Below are 12,955 nucleotides of genomic sequence, written 5' to 3' on the forward strand. Positions count from 1 at the left end.
GAATGTGTTGCACTTTCCTCCCTTGCGTATACATTTTCTAATTGCTCTTAATCAACTTTTTTTAATGCCTTGAGCCTTCAGTGTCCTGTTTTGCACCAAATTCTGGGGATCATGCTCTGTTAGACCATTAAAGGGCGAGTATTTTGGTGTATTTCCTCTTAGTCACGTCTTTATATACATGACGAACATATTTAAAACAAAATTGGGAAATCATGCTGAACCATTGTTAGAACATTTTTCTTAGCTAGTCACTATTACGCACATGTACCTTAATTTAACCAATTCCTCTATTATCGGACAGTTGGCTTGTCCCTATTTGAGAGACAATGCTGGGATGAACATGTTTGTGCAAGAATCTTTGTAGCCTTATTTCTTTAGGCTGCATTCCCCAAAATGGAGTTACTGGGTTCATAGGGGTGAATTTGTTTTAAAGCTTTGTGCGTGTTGCTGCGCTGCTCTCCTGCAAGGTAATAACCAGTTTATACTCCCCTCAACCCTTCTTGAGCGTGGACCTTCCCGGAGTTAGCTCCAATGGTAAGTTTCATCTTGTCGGCCTTCTCTTCCTTTAACTCATTCTGTTAAAGTGTTGTAACAACTTCTCTGAAATCAGACCTTTTCTATACAAGTTTTTTTTTTTTTAAGCTTTGGTCTTGCAATTATTTCAACATAAAATGTTTCCAGAGCAAAAAACATCTCTTCTTTGTTCATAAAGATCTCCCTTGAAGAGGAGTTGAAATTTCCAGGACCTAGAGCAACTGTGTCCCCTTTGCTGATAGAAATGTCCAGTGAATCTATGACCAGCCTCCACTACAAAGTATAATTACCTTCCTATCTTCAGACAAGGAGCAAGTGAAAGGTGGGGCCTGGGCTCAGTCATTTAATTAAACAAACATTTCAGTGCTGCTCTTGCGTAAGAGGCTGATGGGAAATGAATACAGTTGCCAGGATTTTAGGCCCACTGTGCTCAGTCCTGGAAGTGGGGTACAAACACGGTGCTTCTCAGGAGGCAGAAGGCTACATTCCTGCTAATCAGAAGGCTTTCCTCAAAAGAGATGAGAGTTGAAAAATGGGTCTGTGGAGGATTTGGGGGTGGGTCTCGATGGAATAAGAAGAAAAGAGTTATCTAGGGAGAGAACAAAGTCTGAGAAGTTAGAGGCGCAGTCGTGACCCAGAGAGAATCAGTCATTTGTGCTGCTCCAGGTCTAGAATCCGGAGGGGTAATTGCAGGATGGATTACAGACTGCCTTGAGTGTGGACTTTATTCTGATAAGTTTTTTTGAGCAAACATGTGACACAACCACATTGAGATGGTTATTTCTCCAGATTGATGAAGTGAAAGTCCACCATACGAGAGGTTAGATGACAACTACATAATAACAATACATAAAAGAATAAAATTAACGGACAACCCACAAATGAAAATCAGCTTTCATTGAAAACTGAGTACGTTTAAAACTTAATTTAAAACTTCTCCAATTGGGCCTTGAGTATTCACTTACAATGTTCTGTATGGCAACCGATGGTCCAAAAGAATTAAAATGAAAACTAAAAAAGTAAATTTCAGACCGTGCGTGTTCCTGAATGTGCTGCACAGTTATTTCTCGAGTGCCTGTTATGTAGATAATCATATATCATACTTAGGTCCTTCATTCGGGGTCAGTCGTTTATTTTGTTCCAGTTACTGTCCAGGTGTTGGGAGTGAGAAGTTAATAAAGTGGATCCCTGCCATCAGGGAAACCTGCATCCCAGTGAGGGAGATGCTTCCTAGGCAAGTGAACATAAAGGATTCATTTCCAGGCTGACATGATGGATTAGATGCAAGTATCTAATGTCCCCTTTTACCCCACATTCCACCAGAATTTCAGAAAAGGTGTTTCAGGGGGAAAAAAAAAAAAGGACACGTAATAGAACAGAAAGATAAGTATAGAGAAGATAAAAGATACTGGAAGCTGGAATGAGGGGACAGACTGGTTTAGCTACCTAATCTAGCAGTGGGAAGAGCTGATCAGCAGCAGGTGAACACTGGAGATTCATCAAAGGGCTGGGAATTGGTAGCACCAGGTGCCTGTGGAACTGGGGATGATGGAGTGAGAAGTGAGAAGCAGGAGCACACAGTCTGTGTGGCTTCCATTCACGCGCTGGGCAGGGTGGCTGCCTTCCCTAACCCTACGTGGATTGGAGGTTCCTCTCTAGAGAGGGTAAACCAGAGAGTATTTCAAGAGTGGGAGGTGGGGGGTAACTCCAGGCATAGGGCCTGGAAAACAAAACAAAAACGTAAGGATTTAGTAGCCTGCCCTGGAGAACCTTTCTAGCTGAGGAGGAAAGACCAAATAGATATCAACAGGGGGAAGGGTCTCCAGGAAGCCTCCCACTTCTTTAAAGCATCTCATTAACTCCTAGTTTCCACCCCTGATTAGCAACAGACTAACCAACTATGGACTAAAATATATGGGGAAAGCCTCCAGAATGGAAGGTAGAAGTCAAAATAATCAAAATAAATACATCTGGAGAAAACACAGCAGGAAGAAGGAAAGTTTTTTTTTCCCCAAAGCCATCATTATTGTTCGGAGAATACAGTTCAACCATGAATAAGAAGGAAGCGCTTAAAAAAAAAAAAAAAAGAAACATTCAAATGATTCAAACAAACCAACAAAACCGCAGAAATTAAAAGCAAGCTAGCAGAAAAATCAATAGCAAAGTTAGAACAGCAAGATGAGGAAATCTCTCATAAGACTCAAAAGACATGGAGAGAGAGAAAACAGCAAATGATGAGAACATTAGGGAACCAGTCCGGGAGGTCCAACCATCCTAATAATATCCTAAAATAGAAAAGAAAGAGTAAAGAAAAGGCAAAGAAGGAAAACATCCATGAAAATACGCAAGAACATTTCCCAGATCTGAAGGACAGGCGTTTACAGACGAAAAGTGCCAGCCCAGCAGACGAAAATAGCCCCGCCCCAGAGCACATCTGGTGAAACTGCAGAACAATGGGAACAGATAAGATCCCAGAAGCTTCCCAAGAGAAAACACACGTCAGAAGGAAACCGGAAGTAGCACAGTTTCAGGTTTCCCAACAGTTACACTGGTGGGAGCAACGCCTTCAGGATTCTAAAGGAAAACCATCTTCAGCCAAGAAGTCTACTCAGAGCCAAACTGTTGATCCAGGGGGCAGGTAAAACAGGAACATTTTCAGACAAGTTGTAGAAGAGTTTTACCTCCCACACACCATATCCCAAGAAGCTACAGGAACATGTGTTCTTCCAGTAGAAGGAAATAAGCCAAAAGAAGCTCTGAGAGATCCAGCACTTTAGAGGAGGACAGCCCCCTCTCCTGTCGCCACCCCCACCCCCACCCCCACTCAGGGCAGCATGGTGACTTGAATGATTAGCCCACTTTGGAGCAGGGAAACTTTGTGGCCAGAAAACCGCAGGGTCCTATTCCTGGCCACGTCCCCTGGGGTGAGCAGCTGGAGATAGTGAAAGACAAACAGTACTTTCCTTAACCAGCTCACTTCTGGTGACATAGCAAAGATGTGACACCAGTGAGCAGGTGGTAACAATGAGGTAACGAGGCAGTAGAGAAATACCCACTTTTTTTTTCTTATTCTTTTTTTCCTATTTTTTTCTTTAAAAAAAAAACAACTCAGTATTTTATCCTTGGGTTTTGGTGGGGGAGGTAATTGGGTTTATTTATTTATTATTATTATTATTTAATAGAGGTACGGAAACAGCAGGACCCTGTGGGCCCCCCCACCACCGTGCATTTTTTTTAATAATGTGATATCACTTACATGTGGAATCTTAAAAAAATAACAAAATGAACTTATTTACAAAACAGACATTCACAGACAGAAAACAAACTTATGGTTTCCAAAGGGTAAAGAGGGAGGAGGGACAAATTAGGAGTCTGGAATTTGCAGGTACAAACTACTATATATAAAATAAACAATACGGACCTACTCTATAGAGCAGGGAACTATATTTATTACCTTGTAATAATCTATAGTGAAAAAATATATGTGTATATATATGTATATAAAAGTATAGCTTAATCACTACGCTGTGTACCCCAAACTAACACAACATTGTAAATCAACAATACTTCAATTAAAAAAATATAAAAATGAAAAAATAAGAAGTGGTCAGTAATCCAATATGAAAATAGTCCATTTTCAGGGAATATTCGAAGACTCTGCTGCATGTACACATATAGAAGCATGTACGTATTTTCCCTAGGTAACACACAGAGCGTTCTGCACCTTGCTGTTTATGAGCTGAGAACACATCTTGGATGTTGCCCCGTATCAATTCAGAGAGAGTTTCCCTGTCCTTTCTTCTTACAGCTGCACGGTACTCCCGTGTGCGGATATCTCATGGTCTGTTCAGCCACTCTCCCGTGGGTGTGATGGGCTTAGCTGTATCTCCAAAACTCATGCGTTGAAGCCTTAGCCCCCCAGTACCTTAGAATGTGACTGTATTTGGAGATGGGGTCTTTTTTTTTTTTATTGAGTTATAGTTATTTTACAATGTTGTGTCAAATTCCAGTGTAGAGCACAATTTTTCAGTTATACATGAGCATACGTACATTCATTGTCACATTCTCTTTTGCTGTGAGCCACCACAAGATCCTGTTACGTATTTCCCTGTGCTACACAGTATGATCTTGTTTATCTATTCTACATTTTGAAATCCCAGTCTCTTCCCACCCCCTGTCCCCCTGGCAACCACAAGTTTGTATTCTACATCTATGAGTCTGCTTCTGTTTTATATTTATGTTGGTTTTTTTTTTAGATTCCACATGTAAGCGATCTCATATGGTATTTTTCTTTCTCTTTCTGGCTTATTTCACTTAGAATGACATTCTCCAGGAATATTCATGTTGCTGCAAATGACACTATGTTGTCAGTTTTTATGGCTGAATAGTATTCCATTGTACCATGCATTCTTTTCTTAGAATAACTTATCCTTTCACCCTAGAGGTCTTGACAGAAGGTCACGCACTGACAACCTCAAGAAAATGGGCAGACCCTTCTCAATTCCTCCAAACTTCAGCAATTTCTTATCAAGATGAAAGGAATGTAGCCCCTGCCCACACCTAGAGTGTTGTCACCCTCCTGTTCCTATTTTTCTCTAAAACCTCAGGACCCTTACCCCAAGATGGGCTCCAGTCTTCAAGACATGAGCCTGCTGTGACTGCCTTTGCCTGGCAAAACAATACAGCTATTCTTTTCTAATTCTCCCTAAACTCTGCCTCCAACTCTCAATTTGGCTATTGGGGAAAAGGGATGGGTTTTTCAGCAACAGTACTGGGGATTGAACCGAGGATCTTGGGCGTGCTAAGCACATGCTCTACCGCTGACCTCTACCCTCCCCTGAGAAGGATCTACTTCTTGATATGAAGCACAGTCTTGCCCACCCTTCTCTTTTTCTCTCCTCTCCCACATTTTATTGTAAAAATTTTCAATCACACAGAAAAGTTGAAAGGAATGTACAGTGAATACCCATGTATCTGTCTAAATCCTACAGTCAACATTTTACTGTTCTTTCTTTATCGCATATTGGGCTATTTATCCATTCCACAATTCATCTAATTTTATGCATTTCAAAAGAAGCACAGAAATTAGTACATTTCACCCTTAAATAATTCAGCATGCATATAATTAATTACATATGTTTATAGCTTGCTTTTTTTTTCTTTTCTTTTTTAAATGGAGGTACTGGGGATTGAACCTAGCACTTCATGCCTGCTAAGCATGAGCTCTACCACTAACCTATACCCACCCCCCTATAACTTGCTTTTTTTAAAGTAAAAATTACATACGATGAAATTTGCAAATCTTAAGTTTGCCATTCGCCGAGTTTTGACAAATATACACAGCTGTGTAAGGAAAAACCCTCCATACATAAAGCATACCATCACCCCAGGGAATTCCTCATATCTCTTCCCATTTGATCTCTCTCTGTTTAAATCTTCTTCACTTAGAACTTCATCTAAAAGGAATCATACAATATGTACTCTTTGGCATCTGAATTCTTCCCCTCAGCATCATGCTTTTGGAGATTCATCAGAAATGTGTTCCTTTTTACCGCTGAGTAGTAATCCATTGAGGGGTATTTCGTGGTTTATGGATTTCCCGTTGATGGACGCCTAGGGTGCTTCCAATTTGGGCCAATATGAATAAAGCTGCTAAGAACATTTTTATACAAATCTTTCTTCTTGTTAATGAACAGATTCTTTGTCTCTTTTTTTTAATTAAAAAAAGTTTTAGGAGGGGAGGTAATTAGGTTTATTTATTTATTTTTTTATCTACTTATTTTTAATGGAGCTACTGGGGATTGAACCCCAGGACCTCATGCATGCTAAGCACATGCTCTACCACTAAGCTATATCCTCCCCCCTGCCCTGAACAAATCTTTTAGTGCATTTTCACTTATCATGGATAAGTAGCTCATAGGGTAGGGATATTTTGTTTTATAAGAAACTGTGAGATCTGTGTTGGTGAACACATGGAGGTGCTGGGAGAGCCAGGAAGGTCCAAGTGCCTGCCCACACACCTTGCCCTACACATCTCTTCTATCTGTATCTTTATTCAGACCCTTTTACAAAAAACTGGTAAACAAGAGGAACGTGTCTTCCCTCCCATTTCACTCTGAAAGAGCTCTAATTACTACCTTCAGAGCTTCTCCCAGAATGGTTGGGGACTTTCGGATACTGGGCACAGTCTGACCCTCTTCTAGGACTGGGAGAGAGAAAATTCTATCCTCCTGTTTCAGCAGCAAAAGATGATTGAACTGGTCGAGAATGGGTGGGCTCAGAAGTTCCAGAACGCAAACAAAATAAAACTGGAATACTTGAGATGAAGCTGAAACCAGATCTGGTCCAAGTGGAGAAGGCGATGGATGTCAGAAGAATGCGGCTCCCTGTCCATCTCCCTGATAGAGGGACTAGAAGCTTCACTTGGCCCCATGAGTCCTGATGGAGATACCTGGTCCCTGCAAATTGTCACAGCAGACTGGACTTTACCCTCACAATGTTGACTAGACATGGACATTGAACAAGTCATAAAAAAATTAATGAAAATACTGACCCCCACACGGGGAAGTCCTGAAAAGCATGCTCAGGTCTGCATTATGTGTAACCCACGCCCTAGAAAGAGGACCACGCATGCTTCCCCTAGCCCGTCTCCAGGAGGGTGGCTTCCAGCTGCTCACAGCAGGGACAGCTTCTGGACTGAAATAGACTTCATGGAAAAGCGCTTTGCACTCTGTTCAGCTTGGGAAGGTGACAGAGAGAGAGAAGAGGACAATTTGCACCATCTCAAGCTGGAAGTAAAGGACTGCCCCAGCCCCTGCTCACCGCGGTGGGGAGTTGCTGAACCAAACCTATACTAACAGGGTGGCCAAGAGGGGAGGAATAAATTAGCTGTGTTCAAAACAAAAAGAAATGGTAAGACTTTTTCCCCAAAGGCATCATCCCATTTCACGTTCCCATCAACAGTGTACCCCCGGTACACTTGGTGTTCTCAGTCTCTTTTTTTTTTTTTAATCAATCTTTTTCATTTTAGTCAATTCTGGTAGGTTTCTAGCAGTATCTCATTAATTTGCCTTTTCCTGGGGGAAGTGCAGATGGTGTTGAACACTTTGGTGTGTGTAATTATCACCAGGCCCCTCTTGTAACTACTAACTTAGTGAAGAATCTTCTGAAATGTGTGGACCAGAACGCAGGAAAAGAAAAAATTCAAGAATCTGCCCAAATAAGAAAAATTCTGGTAGGGGGAAGGTATAGCTCAGTGGTAGAGCGTGTGCTTAGCAAGCACGAAGTCCTGGGTTTAATCCCCAGTACTTCCATTAAAATAAATAAGTAAATAAACAAATAAATAACCCTAATGACCTCCCCCCCTCAAAAAAGAAAAATTCTGTTACAGAGACATGCTTATCGATGTGCAGCTGGTGACAGTGCTGGCTTTGGTGAGGGGTCTCTGTACCTGGGGGAAGGGGAGTGAGGGAGACTTTTCACCATTTGTGGCATGTAATACTGGCTCAAAATAGGAATAAAAATTAAACTCGCTCTAGGAGACTGCAAAAAGAAAGTCAAAAAGATCTCAAGGGTGTGAATGTACTTTCCCATCTTGATGAAAAGAACCCAACCCCAGGATATGATCCAGATTCTTTCAATTAGAGGCGCCCCGGTGGCCCATCACCAAGCCTTTTTGCTCGTCCACGTGATGAGAATGAACCTTGTGCTCTCAATTCTGTGAGTCCAGTTCCAGCAAGGGCTGTACACACGAGAAGAAGGAAGGAGCCAGACACTAGTTACTTTGTTACTGGAATTTTTTTGTGAATAAAGACACACGCACATTGTTAAAGCACAGTTAGTGCAGCTGAGCTCATCCTGAGGACCACAGTCCCCGGCCCCACCGCTCCTCGGGTCTCCGCATCCCCCGGTCTGCCCCCAAGAGTTAACCACTTTTTTTTCAATTGAAGTATAGTCAGTTTACAATGTTGTGTCAATTTCAGGTGTACAGCATAATAGTTCAGTCATACATGAACACACATATATTCATTTTCATATTCTTTTTCATTATAGGTCACTATGAGATACTGAATGTAGTTCCCTGTTATAAATAAAAACTTGTTGTTTATCTATTTTATATACAGTAGTTAGTATCTGCAAATCTCGAACTCCCAATGTATCCCTTCCCACCTACTTCCTCCTACCCGCTCCCCATAACCATAAGTTTGTTTTCCATGTCTGTGAATCTGTTTCTGTTTTGTAAATAAGTTCATCTGTCTTTTTTTAGATTCCACATATAAGTGATATCGTGTGGTATTTTTATTTCTCTTTCTTACTTAGAATGACAATTTCCAGGTCCATCCATGTTGCTGCAAATGGCATTATTTTATTATTTTTTATGGCTGAGTAGTATTCCATTGTATAAATATACCTCAGCTTTATCCAGTCATCTATCGATGGACATTTAGTTTGTTTCTATCTCTTGGCTATTGTAAATAGTACAGCTATGAACATTGGGGTGCATGTATCTTTTCGAGAATTAGAATTCCCCCTGGATACATGCCCAGGAGTGGGATTGCTAGATGACATGGTAAGTCTATTTTTATTTTTTTGAGGAATCTCCATACTGTTTTCCATAATGGCTGCACCAAACTACATTCCAACTACAGTGTAGGATGATTCCCTTTTTCTCCACAGCCTCTCCAGCATTTGTCATTTGTGGACTTTTTAATGATGGCCATCAACCACTTTTTTAAAACTTATATTGTGAAATATAACAAATGAAACAAAAGGGCATTAAACTTAAATGTACATTTTTAGCTGTATCAGTTTTCTGGCAGTGATTTCTTCTTTCTCCAAAGAACAAGCTGATACCACCATTTCTTGTTTGATGAACTGTCAGCATTATCTCTTGGCTTTTCTACTGTGATAAGTGGAGATTAAGTTCACTGATAGCACTGTTCCTTTCTTTGCTGTATTTATACTATTTCAGGTCTTCCCTTGGTTACCACTGAAACTTTAAATAACATACTGTCCATCTCTTCTTTCCTTTACCCACTCTCTCTGGATCCTCCCAGGTAAGATGAGGATGACTCCCCAGGCTCACCTGGGGCCAGCAGGTGCTGGGCTTGGGTACAAAGGCAGCATCAGCCAATGGGCTTGTGCCTCTGAGCCAAGAGCATGCTGTCTGCTTGGGCCCCATCCTCCTTTGGGTTCACCGATTTTGTCCCTGAACTCTGGACAGGTGGAGGCCTGAGGGTAAGAGTCCTGTTCAGAATTCAGGTGGGAGAGCTGTTAGGATTACCTCTCACCCCTCCAAAGCCCAAGCCAGCTGCTAAGCCTGCTGCTAACCTTTACTAAGGTTTCTAGGTGTGGTGTGTCACATAAGCTTATCTCCCTGGAAGTGTTTTTAAAGTGCATTAAAAAGAGCAAAAGGAAGCAAATGCAACTAATATTTTTAAACCACTTTATAGAGGTATGAGTGACACAAAAAGCTGTATACATTTAATGTATACAACTTGGTGAGTTTGGAATCATGCAATTAATTTTAATCATAGGTTTTATTTAACTCAATAGAGTGAAAATATTATTTCAACATGTCATCAATGTAAAAAATTATTTGTTTTTAAAAATTGAAGTATAGTTGATTTATAATGTTATGTTAGTTTCTGGTGTACAGCATCATGATTCAGTTACACATATGTATTTTTTTCATATTCTTTTTCATTATAGGTTATTACAAGCTATTGCATATAGCTCTCTGTGCTATACAGTAGGTCCTTGTTGTTTAGTTATTCTGTAGATAGCAGTCTGTATCTGCCAATCCCAAACTCTCAGTTTATCCCTCCCTCCCCACTACCCTCCCTGTTAACCATAAATTTGTTTTCTATGTCTGTGAGTCTCTTTCTGTCTTATAATTGAGAAATATTTTATACTTTTTTAAACACCTTTATTACAGTATGATTCCTGTACAGTAAACTACACTTATTTGAGATGTACAGTTTTGAGATGATGAATTTTGATAGATGTTTTATACTCTTTTTTGGTACTTGGTCTTTGAAATCTGGTGTGTATTTTGCATTTGTATCACATTTCAATTTAGATGCTAAATTTTCATCAGAAATACTTGATCTGCATTTATATTTTTTTAATTTATTATTGAAAATGTAGATTTCTATACCCAAATTCTTCTACACATAATTAAGTTTTTCAGTAACTGAATTTCAGTATCAGCTTTTAAATTTAAAGCGAAGTAAATTTCATAAGTTCAGTAGCCCTGTGTGGCTGCCATATTGGACGGTATGGGTTAGACAGAGGACAAAGCTGGTGATGCCAACAGGCCCCTCCTTGGCGGGACCATCACAAATGCCCACATGAACTTTCCTTCTGTTCGGTGGCTTCTGCCACGGGAACAGAGCTGTCTTGCCCTGATGTCGCCCTCACGAGGGCCCCACAGTCCCAGTAGGAGTGGGAGCTGTGCTTCTCCTGCAATGTATACTGTGTACTGTGCTTATTTTTATGTATAACTTCAGATACATGGATAAATGCTATGAATAAAAATGTAATAGGGCTTATTGTACTGGTCAGGGTTCTTCAGAGAAAGAGAAGCAATAGGAGAAATACAGAGAAACAGAGAGAGAGAGAGACACAGAGAGAGTTACAGGAAAAAGCTGAGATTTATTATGAGGGATTGGCTCATGCAGTTACACAGGCTGAGGAGTCCCATGACCTGCTGTCTGCTGCAAACTGGAGACTCAGGAGAGCTGGTCCTTCTAGTCCAAGTCCAAAGGCCTGAGGACCAAGAGAATAGTTGGTGTAAGTTCCAGTCTCAGCTTGAAGACAATCAGCAAATTCTCCCTTACCCCACCTGTTCTGCTCAAGTCTCCAGTGGATTCCGCTTTACTCAGTCTATTGATTCAAATGTTAATCTCATCCTGGAACACTCTCAAAGACACACCCAGAGTAATGTTTAACCAAATCTCTGGGCACCCTATGGCCTAGTCAAGTTAACACATAAAATTAACCATCACATAATTAACACAACATTGTAAATCGACTATACTTCGATAAAAAAAAATTAACCATCACATTTACTATTATGGGTATTAAGGGGGATGTGTTATTATCATAGTTAATAATAATAATAATAATTATTATTATTGATAATAACAAGAAAAAACTAATCATTGAACACATACTATTTACCAAGCACTGCATATACTTTTATTGTATTATTTGTAATTCCCAAAGCAGCTCATGGGTAAGACAGTACTATTATACCCATTTCACAGATGAGGAAATTGAGGCATATCGACATTTAGTAACTCGTGCGAAATCAGGTCTCTGGCAAATGGCACTTTGAACCGAACTAGTGATGCTAGTGCCTGCTGTCTTAGTCACTACGCTAAGCTACTTCCTTTATTTATTATTTCATTAAAAACGTTTAAAGATCTGGTTCTGCCCTCAAGGAGCTTCCATATACCATCTGTGGTTTGGAAGATAGAAGTGAGGGCAGAGAGATGAGTCTGCCATGTCCACAGGAAGACGAGGACTTGGCCTAGATCTAAAAGGACAGGTATCCACTGGGCTTCCATAGTTGTGGAGGACTGTATTCTCCAAGTTGGCCACCAGAGATCTCCTATCCGACATAACTTTCCTACAAAGTGATATTGACCCGTCTCCCAGTGAGAAATGAGATCTACGTCCCCTCCCCCTGAGGCTGGGCCGGATCACATCTATGGCAGAAGTGGTGCCAGAGGTCTACCGGGGGTCTAGTGGAAGCTTGCTTTTTATTTTATTTTATTTATTAAGTTTTTAAATGGAGGTACTGGGAATTGAACCCAGGACCTTGTGCCCACTAAGTGTGCACTCTACCACTGAGCTATCCCCTCCCTCCTTGGAAGCCTGCTCTTGGAACCCAGTTGCCCAACTGTGAGAAGGTCTAAGCCACATGAAAAGGCCCCACATACAGGTGCTCAGAATGACAGCCCCAGCTGAGGGCCCAGCCAATAGCCAGCATCAGCTGTTGGATTCTTGAGTGAGGGACTGCGGTATAAAAAAAACAACCCTATGTGATCTTTGTCCCCAATTCCTGGCACAGGGCTCCTAACACCTTTGGAATTTCCTGAGTGATGGGAGTATCTTTTGTTACTCAAAGGGAGAACTTTTCCAGGATACCTAAGTTTATGCTAATAAACTGACTCAGGCCTGGGCCCTGAGGGCTGAGCACTGGAAAAACCAACCATGAGATTAGAGGATTGGAACCCGCCCCTACTTCCAGAGATAGGACTGGGACTGGAGATTGAGTTCAGTCTTGTGGCCAGTGATTTAACCAGCTGTGTCTGTGTGATAAAATCCTGCAACCATGGGGCCAGAGGAGCTTCTGGGTTGGGGAACACACCTACATGCTGGGAGGATGGGGTGTCCAGATTGCATGAGGAGA

The sequence above is a fragment of the Camelus bactrianus genome, chromosome 18, assembly GCF_048773025.1.
Source record: "Camelus bactrianus isolate YW-2024 breed Bactrian camel chromosome 18, ASM4877302v1, whole genome shotgun sequence".
NCBI lineage: Eukaryota > Metazoa > Chordata > Mammalia > Artiodactyla > Camelidae > Camelus > Camelus bactrianus.